The sequence below is a fragment of the Gossypium arboreum genome, chromosome 9 (genome assembly GCF_025698485.1).
Source record: "Gossypium arboreum isolate Shixiya-1 chromosome 9, ASM2569848v2, whole genome shotgun sequence".
NCBI lineage: Eukaryota > Viridiplantae > Streptophyta > Magnoliopsida > Malvales > Malvaceae > Gossypium > Gossypium arboreum.
In genome coordinates, this window is record NC_069078.1 from 27,297,031 (window position 1) to 27,312,683 (window position 15,653).

Below are 15,653 nucleotides of genomic sequence, written 5' to 3' on the forward strand. Positions count from 1 at the left end.
GCAACAAGACAAAGAATAAACTCTTAAATCAATCTAAGTCCACACTAAACACATAAGTTGGATAGAAACATGAAAAACAGACCAAAAGAACATCTAAATAACCAAAATATAACAACTTTATTATATAAAACGTGAGCAACACGACAGCAATAAACTCTTAAATCAATCTAAGTCCACACTAAACACATAAGTTGGATAGAAACATGAAAACAGACCAAAATAACATCTAAATAACCAAAATGGAATCACCATTATTATGTACACATGAAAATGCACAGATTGAAACAAACCAACTTTGCATGTGCAGAATCATACTCCACAAAACTCATAAACATTAACTTCTCCTAACCAGAATACCAACTTTATATTTACAGAGTCCTTGATGGAAACTAACATAACTGTTGATATATAACTTATCTAATAAGAATCACAGAATATGCAGAAAGTACCTGAGTATTTAGTATCAAGAGAACCATGTATTCAAAGGAAAAGAGCCAGAAATTGATCAATGTATGCAAAACTTGGTCTATATTTCAAAACTTGGTTTATATTTCAAAACTTGAATAAAGCTTTCATCTACTACCAAATACATACATATATAGAGACACAAACACACAGGCATACATCTTCCATTACCTAAATCTATTTCTTGAAAATAAAAGATAAGTACGCTTCAACAGGAAACTTAACGAAGGAAGCCAAATCGAGACAAAACACAAAAAAGAGTGGATGAAATAAGCTTAAAATTTAGGAATGTAATTAAAATGTTAATTAAATGTTAGGAAAAACATTAAAACTTTAGGAATGTAATTAAATGTTAATTAAACATTGAAAACATAAAAGGAAAAACATGTTGAAAGAAACATAAATGTTAGGAAAAAAATGTTACCTTGATTGAAATGGAAATGTTTTCTTGAGGGTTTATTTAGAGATGCTTGGGATTGATCTCTAATAATGTTGAGAGACTTCCCTACTCATTGCATTTGAAGAACAAAAGTCATTTTCGGTCAAAAAACAATCAAATGAGTTCTAAAATAAACAACATTTAATGATTGGTATAATATTAATTATATTGCATAATAACAGGTGGGAATAAACAAATAAAATGATTACAAAAAATAGCTAGCAATATGGTATAACATTAACAGGAGAAATAGGACCAAGCTCAATACCATTAAAAGACAGTAAGTTACATTGTATACATATTAAAAGACAGTAAGCTATTGTTGCTCCAGTAAATTTGAAAGCTGTCCATATATTTGGGAACATAGTAGATCAAATATATATAAGTACTAACAATATTACTGTTAATGCCAAAGACCATTTTTTACTCTCCGTGAGAGGAGCTGATCCCTCAAACACCAAGTTATCCACAGTTTGCCGTAGAGAAAAGTGAATAACAGGGAAAACCAGAACCAAATGAAGACCAAATATAATTCAAAGCAGTGCTAAAACGAATTCCCAGATTCCTACCAAAATTGGTAAAAATATCACCTTTGAGCTCATTGTATATAGGTTGAACAATGAAATGGCAAACATATGCATTAGTCATAATAGGGATAACTACTAGTAAATCCAAAATTGCCATTTTCGATCCAAAATCTAGGCTCCTCCTTGGAGCCTCTATCTTCCCTTCAATAAGCTTAATGAATGCAACAGCAAAGCAAACCACAATTAAAACAACAGGGAAAGCTATCGAAGCAGCCAAAGTCATGCTCAATGAATCAATCCTATCTAACACGCAAAGTGGAGCAAGAAAAACAAACATAACAACCAAAACCAATAACTTCCTATGATCCCCAAAACTAGTCCTAACCACTGATCGAGAACCCCAATATGACGAACCAAACCAGACATAACATCACCCAGACATTACGAACCGAACCAGTCCTAACCACTGATCGAGAATCCCTAAAACAAGCCCTAGAACCTTCATAGTAGCAGGTAAAGCCATGATTCCAGCACCAATAATTGTGGTGGTTCAGTTCAAAATAGCACCAGAAACACCAGACCCGGTATTGGGTTTACTTAAAACAAGGGTATAATCATCGAGATCAACATCAACATCAGTATCAACATCATTAATCTAAAATCCCAAAAAAAATAAAAGCCAAGTAATACAGTAACTACACATTAATCTAAAGGGGACTAAAAAACTAACCATTTAAAACCCATGAACCATCTGACCGTCGACGAGAGGAAAGGGAAAACAAGTAAGGGATTTCGGGAATGGGGGGAACAGATTAAGGGAAAAAAAGGGGACTTGGGGAAAATGTTAGGGATTTCGGGTTTGGGGAATTAGGGGATGATTTGGGGAAAAAAAGAGGTTTTGTTTTAGGGATTTGGGGAAGGAAGACGAGATGGGGGAAAAGGACTTAGCAAAAAAATGAAACCGATTTCGGGTAAAGGGCATAAACCTCAGGAGAGAAAAAACGACGCCGTTTCAAATAAGCAAAATTTGTGGCGTTTTTATCAACGCGCCGCTAATAAGACCTTTTGCGGCATTTTCAGCAAAGCGCCACTAATACCTATTTTATATACACAATAAAACAACGCCGTTCTAATACGCTTTGTGGCGTTTATTATAGAAACGCCGCTAAAGCCACTACTATTCAGAGGAAACGACGCCGTTTTAGTGTAATTGTATAATGAATTTTGTATGCGTTTTCTAAAAACGCCGCTATTTTCTATCTTTTATGCTTTTATGTATAAACGCCGCTAATACCTGAATATTTTATATAAATTGATCAAAATTTAAAACTATATATTTAGAATTTCTTTTAAAATATATATAAACCCTAAAACCCTAACTATAGTTGAAACTTTAATTTTGATTTAATACACATTTTAAAATACATATTATGTATGCATATAAATTAATTAATTAAATAAAAACATGATGATGTTTATTATATCAATAACGTGTAAATTAATATTTTACAAGATCTAGATCAAATTACAGTTCATGTACACAATTGCACACTAAACCACTTTCCATATATATATTTATATATATTTTAAAATAATATTTTCTATATTTATCTTATATTACATTTATCTTCTAAATTAAAATCCAAAATTATATATACTCTAAATTTGAAACCCTAAACCCGATACTCTAAACCCTAAACCTTAGACCACAAACAAAAACCACTCACCCCAAACTTTAAACCCCAAAACCATTCGGTAACCCCTAAACCAACCATAACTCCTGGACCATAAAGCCCAAACTATAAAGTATATATACTCTAAAAATTGTTAACCCTAAACCATAATAAACATATTTTTGGGAATTCGTGTGGCCAATGTTAATGTAGTACAAATTAAAACACACACACACACACACACACACATATATATATATATATATATATATATATATATGTTTATATTCTTATATTAAATAATATTATGAGTACGTATATACAAAATAACATGAATCTTAGTAAAATCCAAATTATGTTCTTCAGTTAATATCTAGCTAATAGTATCATTTCCTTAAACCCTTCTAAACTTAATTTTTAACATATTTTATTTCGACATTCTATTTAATCTAAATATATTTAAACAAAAAATAGATAATTAAAAATACACAATAGCATTATTATTTATACAAAGTTACATAACTTTAATAAAACAATTAATTCTCTATTGGAACACTCTAGTTATAATGTCCACTCAGAAGATATTTCTATGTTATATAAGCTTGGAATTTATACATAGTTCAACAAATGCTAATTCCACATTCAAAATCACCCTTATATAGCATCCCAAGTAAGAATCTGGAAAGGAAATTATCTCTTAAGAAGATAATAATATAATTGTCCCACTCTAATTAAACTTTAACCCTAATTAACCTTTAAACCCTAAATCATAATCCATAAACCCCGAATTCATCATAAACTTTCAAATACTAGTTAACTCCTAAACCTTAAACCATAGTTAACGATCATAATTGAACCTGCTTAAACCATATATCTTAAACCATAATCCTTAAAATATAATGATAATTAATTTAATATTTTAAATTCAATACTATCTCTTTTATGATTATATAAGAAAATATTCAATATATTGTATAATCATAAATTTTAATAATTATTGTTTTAGAGGTTAGAGATTAATGTTTATGATTCTGTTTGAGGTTTACGGGTTATGGGGTTTTTAGCGGCGTTTTACCTAAAGCGCCGCTAATGCTCTGCTTATTAGCGGCGTTTTACCTAAAGCGCCGCTACTGCTCTGCTTATTAGCGGCGTTTTACCTAAAGCGCCGCTAATGCTCTGGTTTTTAGCGGCGTTTTACCTAAAGCGCCGCTAATACTCTGTTTTTAGTGGCGTTTTAGTAAAAAATGCCACTAATGCTATGTTTTTACCGGCGTTTTTTTTGGAACGCCGCTATTGCTTTGAATTTTAAAATTTTGCCGGCGTTTTTTAATAAAACGCCATTAAAAACGCCGCTAAAGCCCTATTTTCCTGTAGTGGGAGTAAGCATAAAAGCTTAGTAAGTTCATATGTAAATAACAAGTAACACAACAATACAAATATACCAAACAACTTTAGCATGGTATCACCAAAACATATGTCATATTTCTAAACATCATTCATCATCTTACCACCTTATCGTTGTTGTGTCTATTATCAACCCGAGGGTTAAGAACATAGCTGTCCAAAGTGTCCATTTCACAACACTTACCAATACGTCGCTTGCATCTTAAGTGTTCTTTCATTTCACTAGAAATTTCACCCGTTGAACACATTGGAATACAACTCGGATACACGGATAATTTGCAGATAAGTGCCTCATATGTAATCAAGAAATCATGTAACCCGCCCCTAAGTGAACTCGGACTCAACTCAACGAGCTCGGGCGTTCGCATCCATAAGTGAACTCAGACTCAACTCAACGAGTTCGGATGCCTAGTTACATCTCACGAACTCGGACTCAACTCAACGAGTTCGGACATTTGCATCCATAAGTGAACTCGGACTCAACTCAACGAGTTCGGATGCTCAACCATCCTAGTGACATGTCACTTGTATCCTAATCTATTCCTAAGGTTCAAACGGGCGTTTTCCTCGATCACACATCTTTGCCGTCTTCCACGGAATATCGAAATTGGTACTTCGGTGATAGTTCATACTAATCAAGTAATTCACATAATTACATATTATTCAACAATAACCACAAAGCATAATATTTCATGACAATAATCAGCATCATATCATATAAACAACATTAAATTGCTTAAAATGACAATTATGTTACTACATTTACACATGAACTTACCTTGGTACCAAAATATAAAGATTTTGCAATTTAGTCCACAATCTTTTCTTTTCCTCGATCGCGACTTGAATCTCGTTTCTCTTGATCTATAATGCCAAACTAATCTTATTTAATACATACATTCATCAAAACAGCATTTAATACGAACTTTGGAAAAATTACACTTTTGCCCCTAAACTTTTGCATAATTACACTTTTGCCCTAGGCTCGGAATTAAACTTTATTCCTTATTCTTATGTTTTATAACATGCTGATCATTTTTCCCTTCTATGGAAACATCAAATTCTTACTCTAACAAATACTTGTGACTATTAGGTATTTTTGCCGATTAAACCCTTTTACTCGTTTTCACTCAAAACCGAGTAGCACAAGTTGTCTAACATAATTTAAAACCCCATATTCTATCATAAAACATCAAAATACACAAATTTCACCTATGGGTATTTTTCCAAATATAAACCCTAGGTTGAATTATTGCTAACATAAGCTTAATCGAGCTACCGGGATTCCAAAAACGTAAAGAACATTAAAAACGGGGCTTGGAATCACTTACTATGGAGCTTGGAAGCTTGAAACAAACCCTAACTATGGAGAACCCTTGAAATTTCGGCCTAATGAAGATGGACAAAAATTGGCTTTTAATTTTGTTTTTAATTCATTTTAATAACTAAATGACCAAAATGCCCGTACTACTAAACTTTCCAAAAATTCCTTCCATGTCCTAAATTTGTCCATGAACTTAAAATTGGTCAAATTGCTATTTAAGATCTCCTAATTAATATTTCAATGAAATTTCATAATAAAAACTTCTAGAATGCAAATTTTGCAACTTATTCGATTTAGTCCCTACTTTCAATTTAAGCACTTTAGGCATAGAATTCCATCACGAAATTTTCACACAATCATGCAATCATATCATAATCATCAAAATAATTATAAAATAATTATTTCTATCTCGGATTTGTGGTCACGAAACCACTATTCCGATTAAGCCCTATTCAGGATATTACCACTCTCCCCCCCTTTTAAGGATTTTCATCCTCGAAAATCTTACCGGTAAACAGGTGTGGGTATTGGTTTTTCATAGTTTCTTCAGGTTCCCATGTAGTCTCTTCTACCCCATGCCTTTGCCACAACACTTTCACAAGTGCAACACTTTTATTTCTTAGTTGTTTGACTTCTTGAGCTAAAATCTTAATCGGTTCTTCTTCATAAGTCATATCCGGTCGTAGTTCAACTTCTGTCGGTGAAATTATATGTGAAGGATCCGAACGATACCGACGTAACATAGATACGCGAAACACATCATGAATCTTCTCTAATTCAGGTGGTAGCGCTAGCCGATATGCTACCGGTCCAACTTTTTCAATTATTTCATATGGTCCAATAAAACACGGACTTAACTTGCCCTTTCGTCCAAATCTAAGGACTTTCTTCCATGGAGAAACTTTCAAAAATACCTTATCACCAACTTGAAACTCCATTTCTTTTCGTTTCAAATCCGCATAAGATTTCTATCTATCTGAAGCAGCTTTCAAACAATCTCGAATCACTTTCACCATTTCTTCGGTTTCTTTTATTAAATCAACTCCATAAATCTGATTTTCCTTGAGTTCAGTCCAATACAATGGTGTCCGACATTTACGACCATATAATGCTTCATAAGGTGCCATCTTCAAACTCATCTGATAGCTATTATTATAAGCAAATTCTACCAATGGTAAGTACCTTTCCCAACTATCTTGAAATTCCAATACGCAACATCTGAGCATGTCTTCAACTCTCTGATTGTCCATCAGTTTGTGGATGAAAGGTAGTGCTGAAATTTAACTTTGTACCTAATGCCTCTTGCAACTTTTTCCAAAACTGTGAGGTAAACCTCGGATCTCTATCCGAAATGATTGAAAAAGGTATCCCATGAAGTCTAACAATCTCTCGGATATACAATTCAGCCAACTTATTAAGAGAATAATCTGTACGTACCGAAATAAAATGAGCCGATTTAGTCAGTCTGTCAACTATTGCCTAGATGGCATTTTTCTTCCCTGGAGTTAACGGCAACCCTGATATAAAATCTATAGTAATCCGATCCTATTTCCATTCAGGAACCATAATAGGCTGAAGTAATCCCGAAGGTACTTGGTGTTCAGCTTTCACATGTTGACAAACTAAGCACTTTGATACAAACTCGGAAATATCTCTTTTCATTCCACTCCACCAGTACATTTTCTTTAAGTCATTATACATCTTCGTACTGCCCGGATGAACCGCCAAACAACCATTATGTGCTTCATGCAAAATATTTTGAATCAACTCATCATTTTTCGGTACACAAATCTGATTTTTAAACATCAAACAACCATCAGAACCGATTCTGAAATCTGATCCCGTATCAGCTTCTCACTATTTACTCTTGGCTAGCAAATCTTGATCATTTTTCTGAGCTTCAAAAATCTCTTGTAAAAACATCGGCCTTGCTCTTAACTCTGCTAGAATCGAACCGTCATCTAACATTTTCAACTGAGTGTTCATAACTCTCAAAGCAAACAACAACTTTCTGCTTAAAGCATCGGCAACCATATTCGCTTTTCCCGAATGATAATCAATAACAAGCTCGTAATCTTTCAATAATTCTAACCATCTTCGCTATCTCAAATTCAAGTCTTTTTGTGACATCAAGTATTTAAGACTTTTGTGATCGGTATATACTCGGCATTTTTCACCATACAAATAATGTCGCCAAATCTTCAAAGCAAACACCACTGCAGCCAATTCCAAATCGTGAGTAGGATAATTCCTCTCATGAGGTTTTAACTGCCTCGAAGCATAAGCCACCACTTTTCCTTCTTTCATGAGTACACACCCCAAACCATTTAGAGAAGCATCACTATACACCACAAATTCTTTACCTGATTCGGGTTGTATCAACACTGGTGCTTCAGTTAATAACTTTTTCAATTCTTTAAAACTCTGTTGACATTCTTCCGTCCATTCAAATTTAACATCCTTTCAGAGTAGTCTAGTCATAGGAGCCGCAATTATAGAAAATCCATTTACAAACCGCCGATAATACCCAGCTAGCCCCAAGAAACTCCTAACTTCAATTACATTTTTCGGTGGTTTCCCATCAACAATGGCTGAAATTTTACTAGGATCAACCCGTATACCATCACCTGAAACATATGACCCAAAAATCCAACTTCCCAGAGCCAAAATTCACATTTACTAAACTTAGTATACAGCTGCTTATCTCTCAAAGTTTGCAAAACTATCTTCAAATGCTCAGCATGCTCTGTCTCATCTTTTGAATAAATTATAATATCATCTATAAACACCACAACAAATCTGTCCAGGTATGGCTGAAATATACGATTCATTAAGTCCATAAACACAGCAGGAGCATTTGTCAACCCGAATGGCATAACTAAAAATTCATAATGACCGTACCTTGTTCTAAAAGCAGTTTTAGGCACATCTGACTCTTTCACTCGCAGCTGATAATACCCAGATCTCAAGTCAATCTTTGAAAACCATGTCGCTCCTTTTAGCTGATCAAACAAATCATCAATTCTCGGCAATGGATACTTGTTTTTGATTGTCACCTTGTTTAACTGCCGATAATCAACACATAATCTCATAGAACCATCCTTCTTTTTCACAAATAACACGGGAGCACCCCAAGGTGAAAAACTTGGTCTCACAAAGCCTTTATCAGCCAACTCTTGCAACTGTTACTTTAATTCTTTCAACTCTGTTGGTGCCATTCTATATGGAGCAATCGAGATCAGAGCTGTTCCCGGTATCAAATCTATACCAAATTCTACTTCCCTGACTGGAGGCAAACCCGACAATTCTTCTCGAAATACATCCGCAAATTCACACACAACCGGCACTGATTCAACTTTATTTTCAACTTCTTTTGTATTAATTACATACGCCAAATAAGCTTCATAACTCTTTCTCAAATATCTATGAGCCGACATCGAAGAAATCATACTAAATATTGCCTCTGACTTGTCTGGTTCAACCCGCAAGATTTCACCACTTTCACATTTTAATTCTATAACCTTTTCTTTGCAATTTACTATAGCATCATGCAATGTCAACCAATCCATACCCAAAATAACATCAAATTCATCAAACGGCAACAACATCAAGTCGGCCGAAAAGTAATGACCCCGAATCATTAAAGGGCATTTATTGCATACTTTATCAACTATCACACATTTGCCTAGTGGATTTGACACTCTAATCATAAATTTTGTGTTCTCAACAGGTATATTCATACTAGACACCAGTTTCATACGTACATATGAATGAGTAGAACCGGGATCAATCAAAGCAATAACGTTAGTATCATAAAGAGAAAATGTACCGGTAATCACATCAGGTGAGGAAGCATCTTCACGTGCTTTAATAGCATAAGTTCTAGCTGGAGCTCTTCCTTCAGATCTAACTGCTGCATCTCTGGCTACATTCTTCTTGCTTGTTTCACTTCCACTTTTCTCGGATACCTTCCCTCGAGTCCACACCACTAGCTTTTACATTCGAAATTTTTCTTTCTCGGCTCTCTGGGGTCTCTAATAAAATGATCCGGAGAACCACATCGAAAACATTCATTTGCTCAAGACGGACCAAAATGATTTCTACCACACACGGCACTCGGGTTTAACAAATCTCGTATTTCCCACACTAGCCGCAGAAGTAGTTTGAGATTTAGGACCCATATTTCGCTTCTTAAAATTTCCATATGATTGCCTAGCTGAAACTTGGGAACGAGGATTCATATTTCTTGACTTTCCGATTTGCTGTGAGGGTGCATTACTCATTGGTCTTTTCTTCCAATTTTGTGTTTCAGATTCTACCTTTTTCTTTCCCTTCAGTAATTCTTCAGCCTTGCAAGCTCGATCGACAAGTACCACCATTTCTTTTAGTTCAAGGATCCCAACAAATACCATAATGTCTTCGTTAAGCCTGTCTTCAAATCGTCGGCACATCTTGGCTTCAGAGGAACATATTCCCGGCATACTTACTCAATCGAACAAACTCTCTTTCATATTCGAGATTGTCATATTACCTTGCTTCACTCAAGAAACTCTTTACATTTCGATCAATAAATCTTTCACTAATATATTTCTTCCAAAACTCTTCTTGAAAGAATTCCCGTGTTACCCTCTCTTTCAAGTACCATCAAATCAAAGTCTTCCACCAATTATAGGTGAATCTCTCAACAAAGATGTAGAACATTTCTAACATTCTTCAGGTGTACAAGATAATTCATCAAATACCCGGATAGAAATTTCAAGCCAGAACTCTGCTTTCTCTGCATCATCATCAATATTTGATCTAAATTCTTTAGCCCCTTGTTTACGAATTCTATCAACGGGGTTCGTGAAATTTTATCATATCCACTCCACGAGGCATCGGAGGCATAGGTTGAGGAATTGGGGAGGTGGGGGAGGTCGTACATTTGGGTTCATACGAACGAACTCGATGTACCATGCACTCATCATTTGGAGAAAGGCTTCCCGATCCCTTTCTCCTTCTCCTTGACCAACAGTAGGGGGTGGGTTTTCAGTCGACGCTGCCCCTTCAAAGGAATGGCGCATTACTCTCTACTTCATCGCCACACTGGATCGGGATCCATTTACTATATAAAAATCATTTAAAAGGTCAAGTCATCACACTATCACAATTCATACATATGGCATGTATAGCAAAATCTGTACATACAACACGTAGCCCGAGAACTGACTAAACCTACTCTGATACCACTAAATGTAACGCCCCCACACTCGAAACCATCGCTGGAATCGAGCTTGAGGAGTTACTGAACATAATTTATCAAATTAAGAACTTCAAATCATTTGTTTCTACATTCACAGCTTTCTAGCTACCCGCGTCACAGTTACAAGAAAAATCATATCTCGAGTTATGAAACTCAAAATCAAAATCCGTAAATTTTCCCTAAATCTAGACTCATATATATATTTACTAATTTTTTTATATAATTTTTGGTTGGGCTAATTAGTACAGTTTATTAGTTAAAGTCTCCCCTGTTTTAGGGTTCGACTGCTCTGACCTCTGTGTATTACGAATCAGATATCTCTCTATACAGAATTTCAATGACTATGAGGTTTGTTTCTCTTAGAACTAGACTCAATTTAAATATAAAGAACAACTTCTAATTATTTTTTTAAAATTTATTATGAATTTTTAAAGTCAGAACAGGGGATCCAGAAATCACTCTGGCCTTGTTTCACAAAAGTTTAAATATCTCATAAAATATAGTTTATATGTCCACATGAAAACAGACTCATTAAGCTTCAATTTCATAACTTGCTCATCATTTAATTCCATTTATACTATTTTTAGTGATTTTTCAAATTCATGTCATTGCTGCATCAATATTCTATTTTAAGGCAAATTTCATCTTTTCATGAGTTGTTATGAACTAGATAACCTATTAAACTTCCATGATATCAAACATGATCTAAATTTAACGATCACCATGACTTATCAATATCAAACATTTTCTCAACCAATCATGGCTATATCATAAAATTATTTACACAAAATAAGTATATTGCTATACATGCCATACTTAAGTTTTACAAGCCATTTACCCAGATGAAAGTCCTTTAGATAGTGTGATCGAACTTTCGACCCGTCCGATTCTGGTGGCTTGTTTAAAACTACAGATAAATAAAGAGGAGGAGTAAGCATAAATGCTTAGTAAGTTCATATGTAAATAACAAGTAACATAACAATACAAATATACCAAACAACTTTAGCATGGTATCACCAAAACATATGTCATATTTCTAAACATCATTCATCATCTTACCACCTTATCATTGTTGTATCTATTATCAACCCGAGGGTTAAGAACATAGCTGTCCAAAGTGTCCATTTCACAACACTTTCCAATACGTCGCTTGCATCTTAAGTGGTCTTTCATTTCACTAGAAATTTCACCCGTTGAACACATCGAAATACAACTCGAATACACGGATAATTTGCACATAAGTGCCTCATATGTAATCAAGAAATCATGTAACCCGCCCCTAAGTGAACTCGGACTCAACTTAACGAGCTCGGGTGTTCGTATCCATAAGTGAACTCAGACTCAACTCAATGAGTTCGGATGCCTAGTTACATCTCACGAACTCGGACTCAACTCAACGAGTTCGGACATTCACATCCATAAGTGAACTCGTACTCAACTCAACGAGTTCGGATGCTCAACCATCCTAGTGACATGTCACTTGTATCCTAATCTATTCCTAAGGTTCAAACGAGCGTTTTCCTCGATCACACATCTTTTCCGTCTTCCACGGAATATCGAAATCGGTACTTCGGTGATAGTTCATACTCATCAAGTAATTCACATAATTACATATTATTCAACAATAACCACAAAGAATAATATTTCATGATAATAATCAGCATCATATCATATAAACAACATTAAATTGCTTAAAATGACAATTATGTTACTACATTTACACATGAACTTACCTTGGTACCAAAATATAAAGATTTTGCAATTTAGTCCACAATCTTTTCTTTTCCTCGATCGCGACTTGAATCTCGTTTCTCTTGATCTATAATGCCAAATTAATCTTATTTAAAACATACATTCATCAAAACAGCATTTAATACAAACTTTGGAAAAATTACACTTTTGCCCCTAAACTTTTGCATAATTACTCTTTTGCCCCTAGGCTCGGGAATTAAACTTTATTCCTTATTCTTATGTTTTATAACATGCTGATCATTTTTCCCTTCTATGGCAACATCAAATTCTTACTCTAACATATACTTGTGACTATTAGGTATTTTTGCCGATTAAGCCCTTTTACTCGTTTTCACTAAAAACCGAGTAGCACAAGTTGTCTAACATAATTTAAAACCCCATATTATATCATAAAACATCAAAATACACAAATTTCACCTATGGGTATTTTTCCAAATATAAACCCTAGGTTGAATTATTGCTAATGAAGCTTAATCGAGCTACCGGATTCCAAAACATAAAGAACATTAAAAACGGGGCTTGGAATCACTTACTATGGAGCTTGGAAGCTTGAAACAAACCCTAACTATGGAGAACCCTTGAAATTTCGGCCTAATGAAGATGGACAAAAATTGGCTTTTAATTTTGTTTTTAATTCATTTTAATAACTAAATGACCAAAATGCCCTTACTACTAAACTTTCCAAAAATTCCTTCCATGTCCTAATTTTGTCCATGAACTTAAAATTGGTCAAATTGCTATTTAAGATCTCCTAATTAATATTTCAATGCAATTTCATAATAAAAACTTCTAGAATGCAAATTTTGCAACTTATTCGATTTAGTCCCTACTTTCAATTCAAGCACTTTAGGCATAAAATTTCATCACGAAATTTTCACACAATCATGCAATCATATCATAATCATCAAAATAATTATAAAATAATTATTTCTATCTCGGATTTGTGGTCACGAAACCACTATTCCAATTAAGCCCTAATTCAGGATATTACTTTGGTATTTTAAGTATATGGCATGTATAGGGACTTTGAGTCATTTTGGTATTTGTAGCGTGATTTTGGCCATTTATGTTGGCTTGTAAATATTAAGAGTTTGGTTTTATGTTAGCCATGTAAGTTGGCTTATTTTGGCAATTATGTGATGTTTATATATATACATGTGTTAATGTCTCTTAGTGAGGTGGATTATGTTTGTTTGGGAATGGCTTGTTTAATGCAACTCTCAAGGTAGCTAATGGTTGATGAATTGAGAATGGTTGTGCTTGTGGTTTTAGGCTAAGAAATGCTTAATTGAAATGGTATATATGAATGCTTTGGAAATGTGAGTTGGCACTAGATGAGTAGGTAAAATATGGTATTAAAAGTATGTTAGTTGTTGATATTGAAATGGTGCATTTTAGTCTTGATTGTGGTTGATTTGGATACCCAAATATGCTATGAATGTGTACAAATTGAACTATGTAGGTGTGTGCAATCTGGGGTGGCAAATAGCTTGTATATAGCCTATTTTTTTCCACACGGGCAGAGACACAGGCATATGTCTCAGCCGTGTGTGACACATGGTCAAGTACACAGCCATGTGTCCCGTGGTGTTGAAATTAAAATCAAGTCAGTATGCTCCACACGCTTCACACAAGGGTATGTGACTTGGTCGTGTGGCATAAGTCAGTATACCCTGTAGGATTGACACAGCCTAGTACACAGCCTAGTACATGAGTGAGTATGGCCATTCTTAGGGCACACGAGCTAGCCACACGGGCGTGTGTGTTGGTCGTGTGACCCAAGTCTGAGAGTTACACGGGGTAGGACACGGGCTAGGACACGACCATGTGCTGCCATTTTGAATGCCCACATGGCCTGTGACATGGGCATGTCTGGTCGCCATGTGAAACACACGGCCTGGCCAAACGGGTGTGTGTTCCCTGTATTGAGAAGAATTTTCTAAGTATTCAAAATGTTTCCAAAGTTTTTGGTTTAGTCTCGAACCACTCTCAATGCATGTTTAGGGCCTCGTACGCTTGTATTAAGTAAAAATTGATTGAGATTGAATGATGAATGTATGAATTGATTAAATGTATGTGAAAAGTATGTTTAAATGTCCTGTAAGTCTAGTAAAGCTTCATAACCCTATTCCGGCATTGAATACGGGTGAGAGGTGCTGCAATTACAGACACCAAAATATTCCACCATTGATACGCTATATCTCTCAATAATGAAATGGCACACTTTAAACTCTCAGCTGGAGTACACGACAGCTGATCACATACCCGAATAGTGTTTTCAAGCCAAAGTTCAACTTTCTCGAGATCGTCATCAATGGTAGCTCTAAACTCCTCAGCCTCGTACTTACGAATTTTAGCAACTGAAGGCTTATTTAGTCGTTGAAATTCCACAACTTGAGGGGCTACAGGAATCAGTTGAGGATTAGATAGTGGTGGAGGTTGTTGAGCAGCCGGATTTTTTTGAACATACTACGTGAACCATTCGTTCATCATTTGAAAGAAGGCTTCCTTAGCCTCTCCTCTGTGACTACTCGATACAAGTCTAGAATTAGAAGGCGCTACCTCTTGAGTGAGAGCTGGTGCAGTACTCTCAACATCATCAGCCATAGCTCATTCGGGATCCATTTACTATACGAAAGCACAATTTAAATTGTCAGGAGTCATCACACTATCACATGTTATATATGGTATGTATAGCTAGACCCTTACACACTCTACGTTAGTCCTAAAATCGACTAAACTATAGCTTTGATGCCAATAAATGTAACACCCCTCACCCGTATAGAGCATTAACGGACTTATAAAACAATTAAAATACATTTTCACA

At 35.0% G+C, this 15,653-nt stretch overlaps 1 pseudogene; it reads right to left on the bottom strand.

The window, feature by feature from the left end:
- Nucleotides 1–1,122: 1,122 nt before the first annotated feature.
- Nucleotides 1,123–15,433, bottom strand: LOC128280429 (amino acid transporter AVT6E-like; annotated as a pseudogene).
- Between the last annotated feature and the right edge of the window lie 220 nt (nucleotides 15,434–15,653).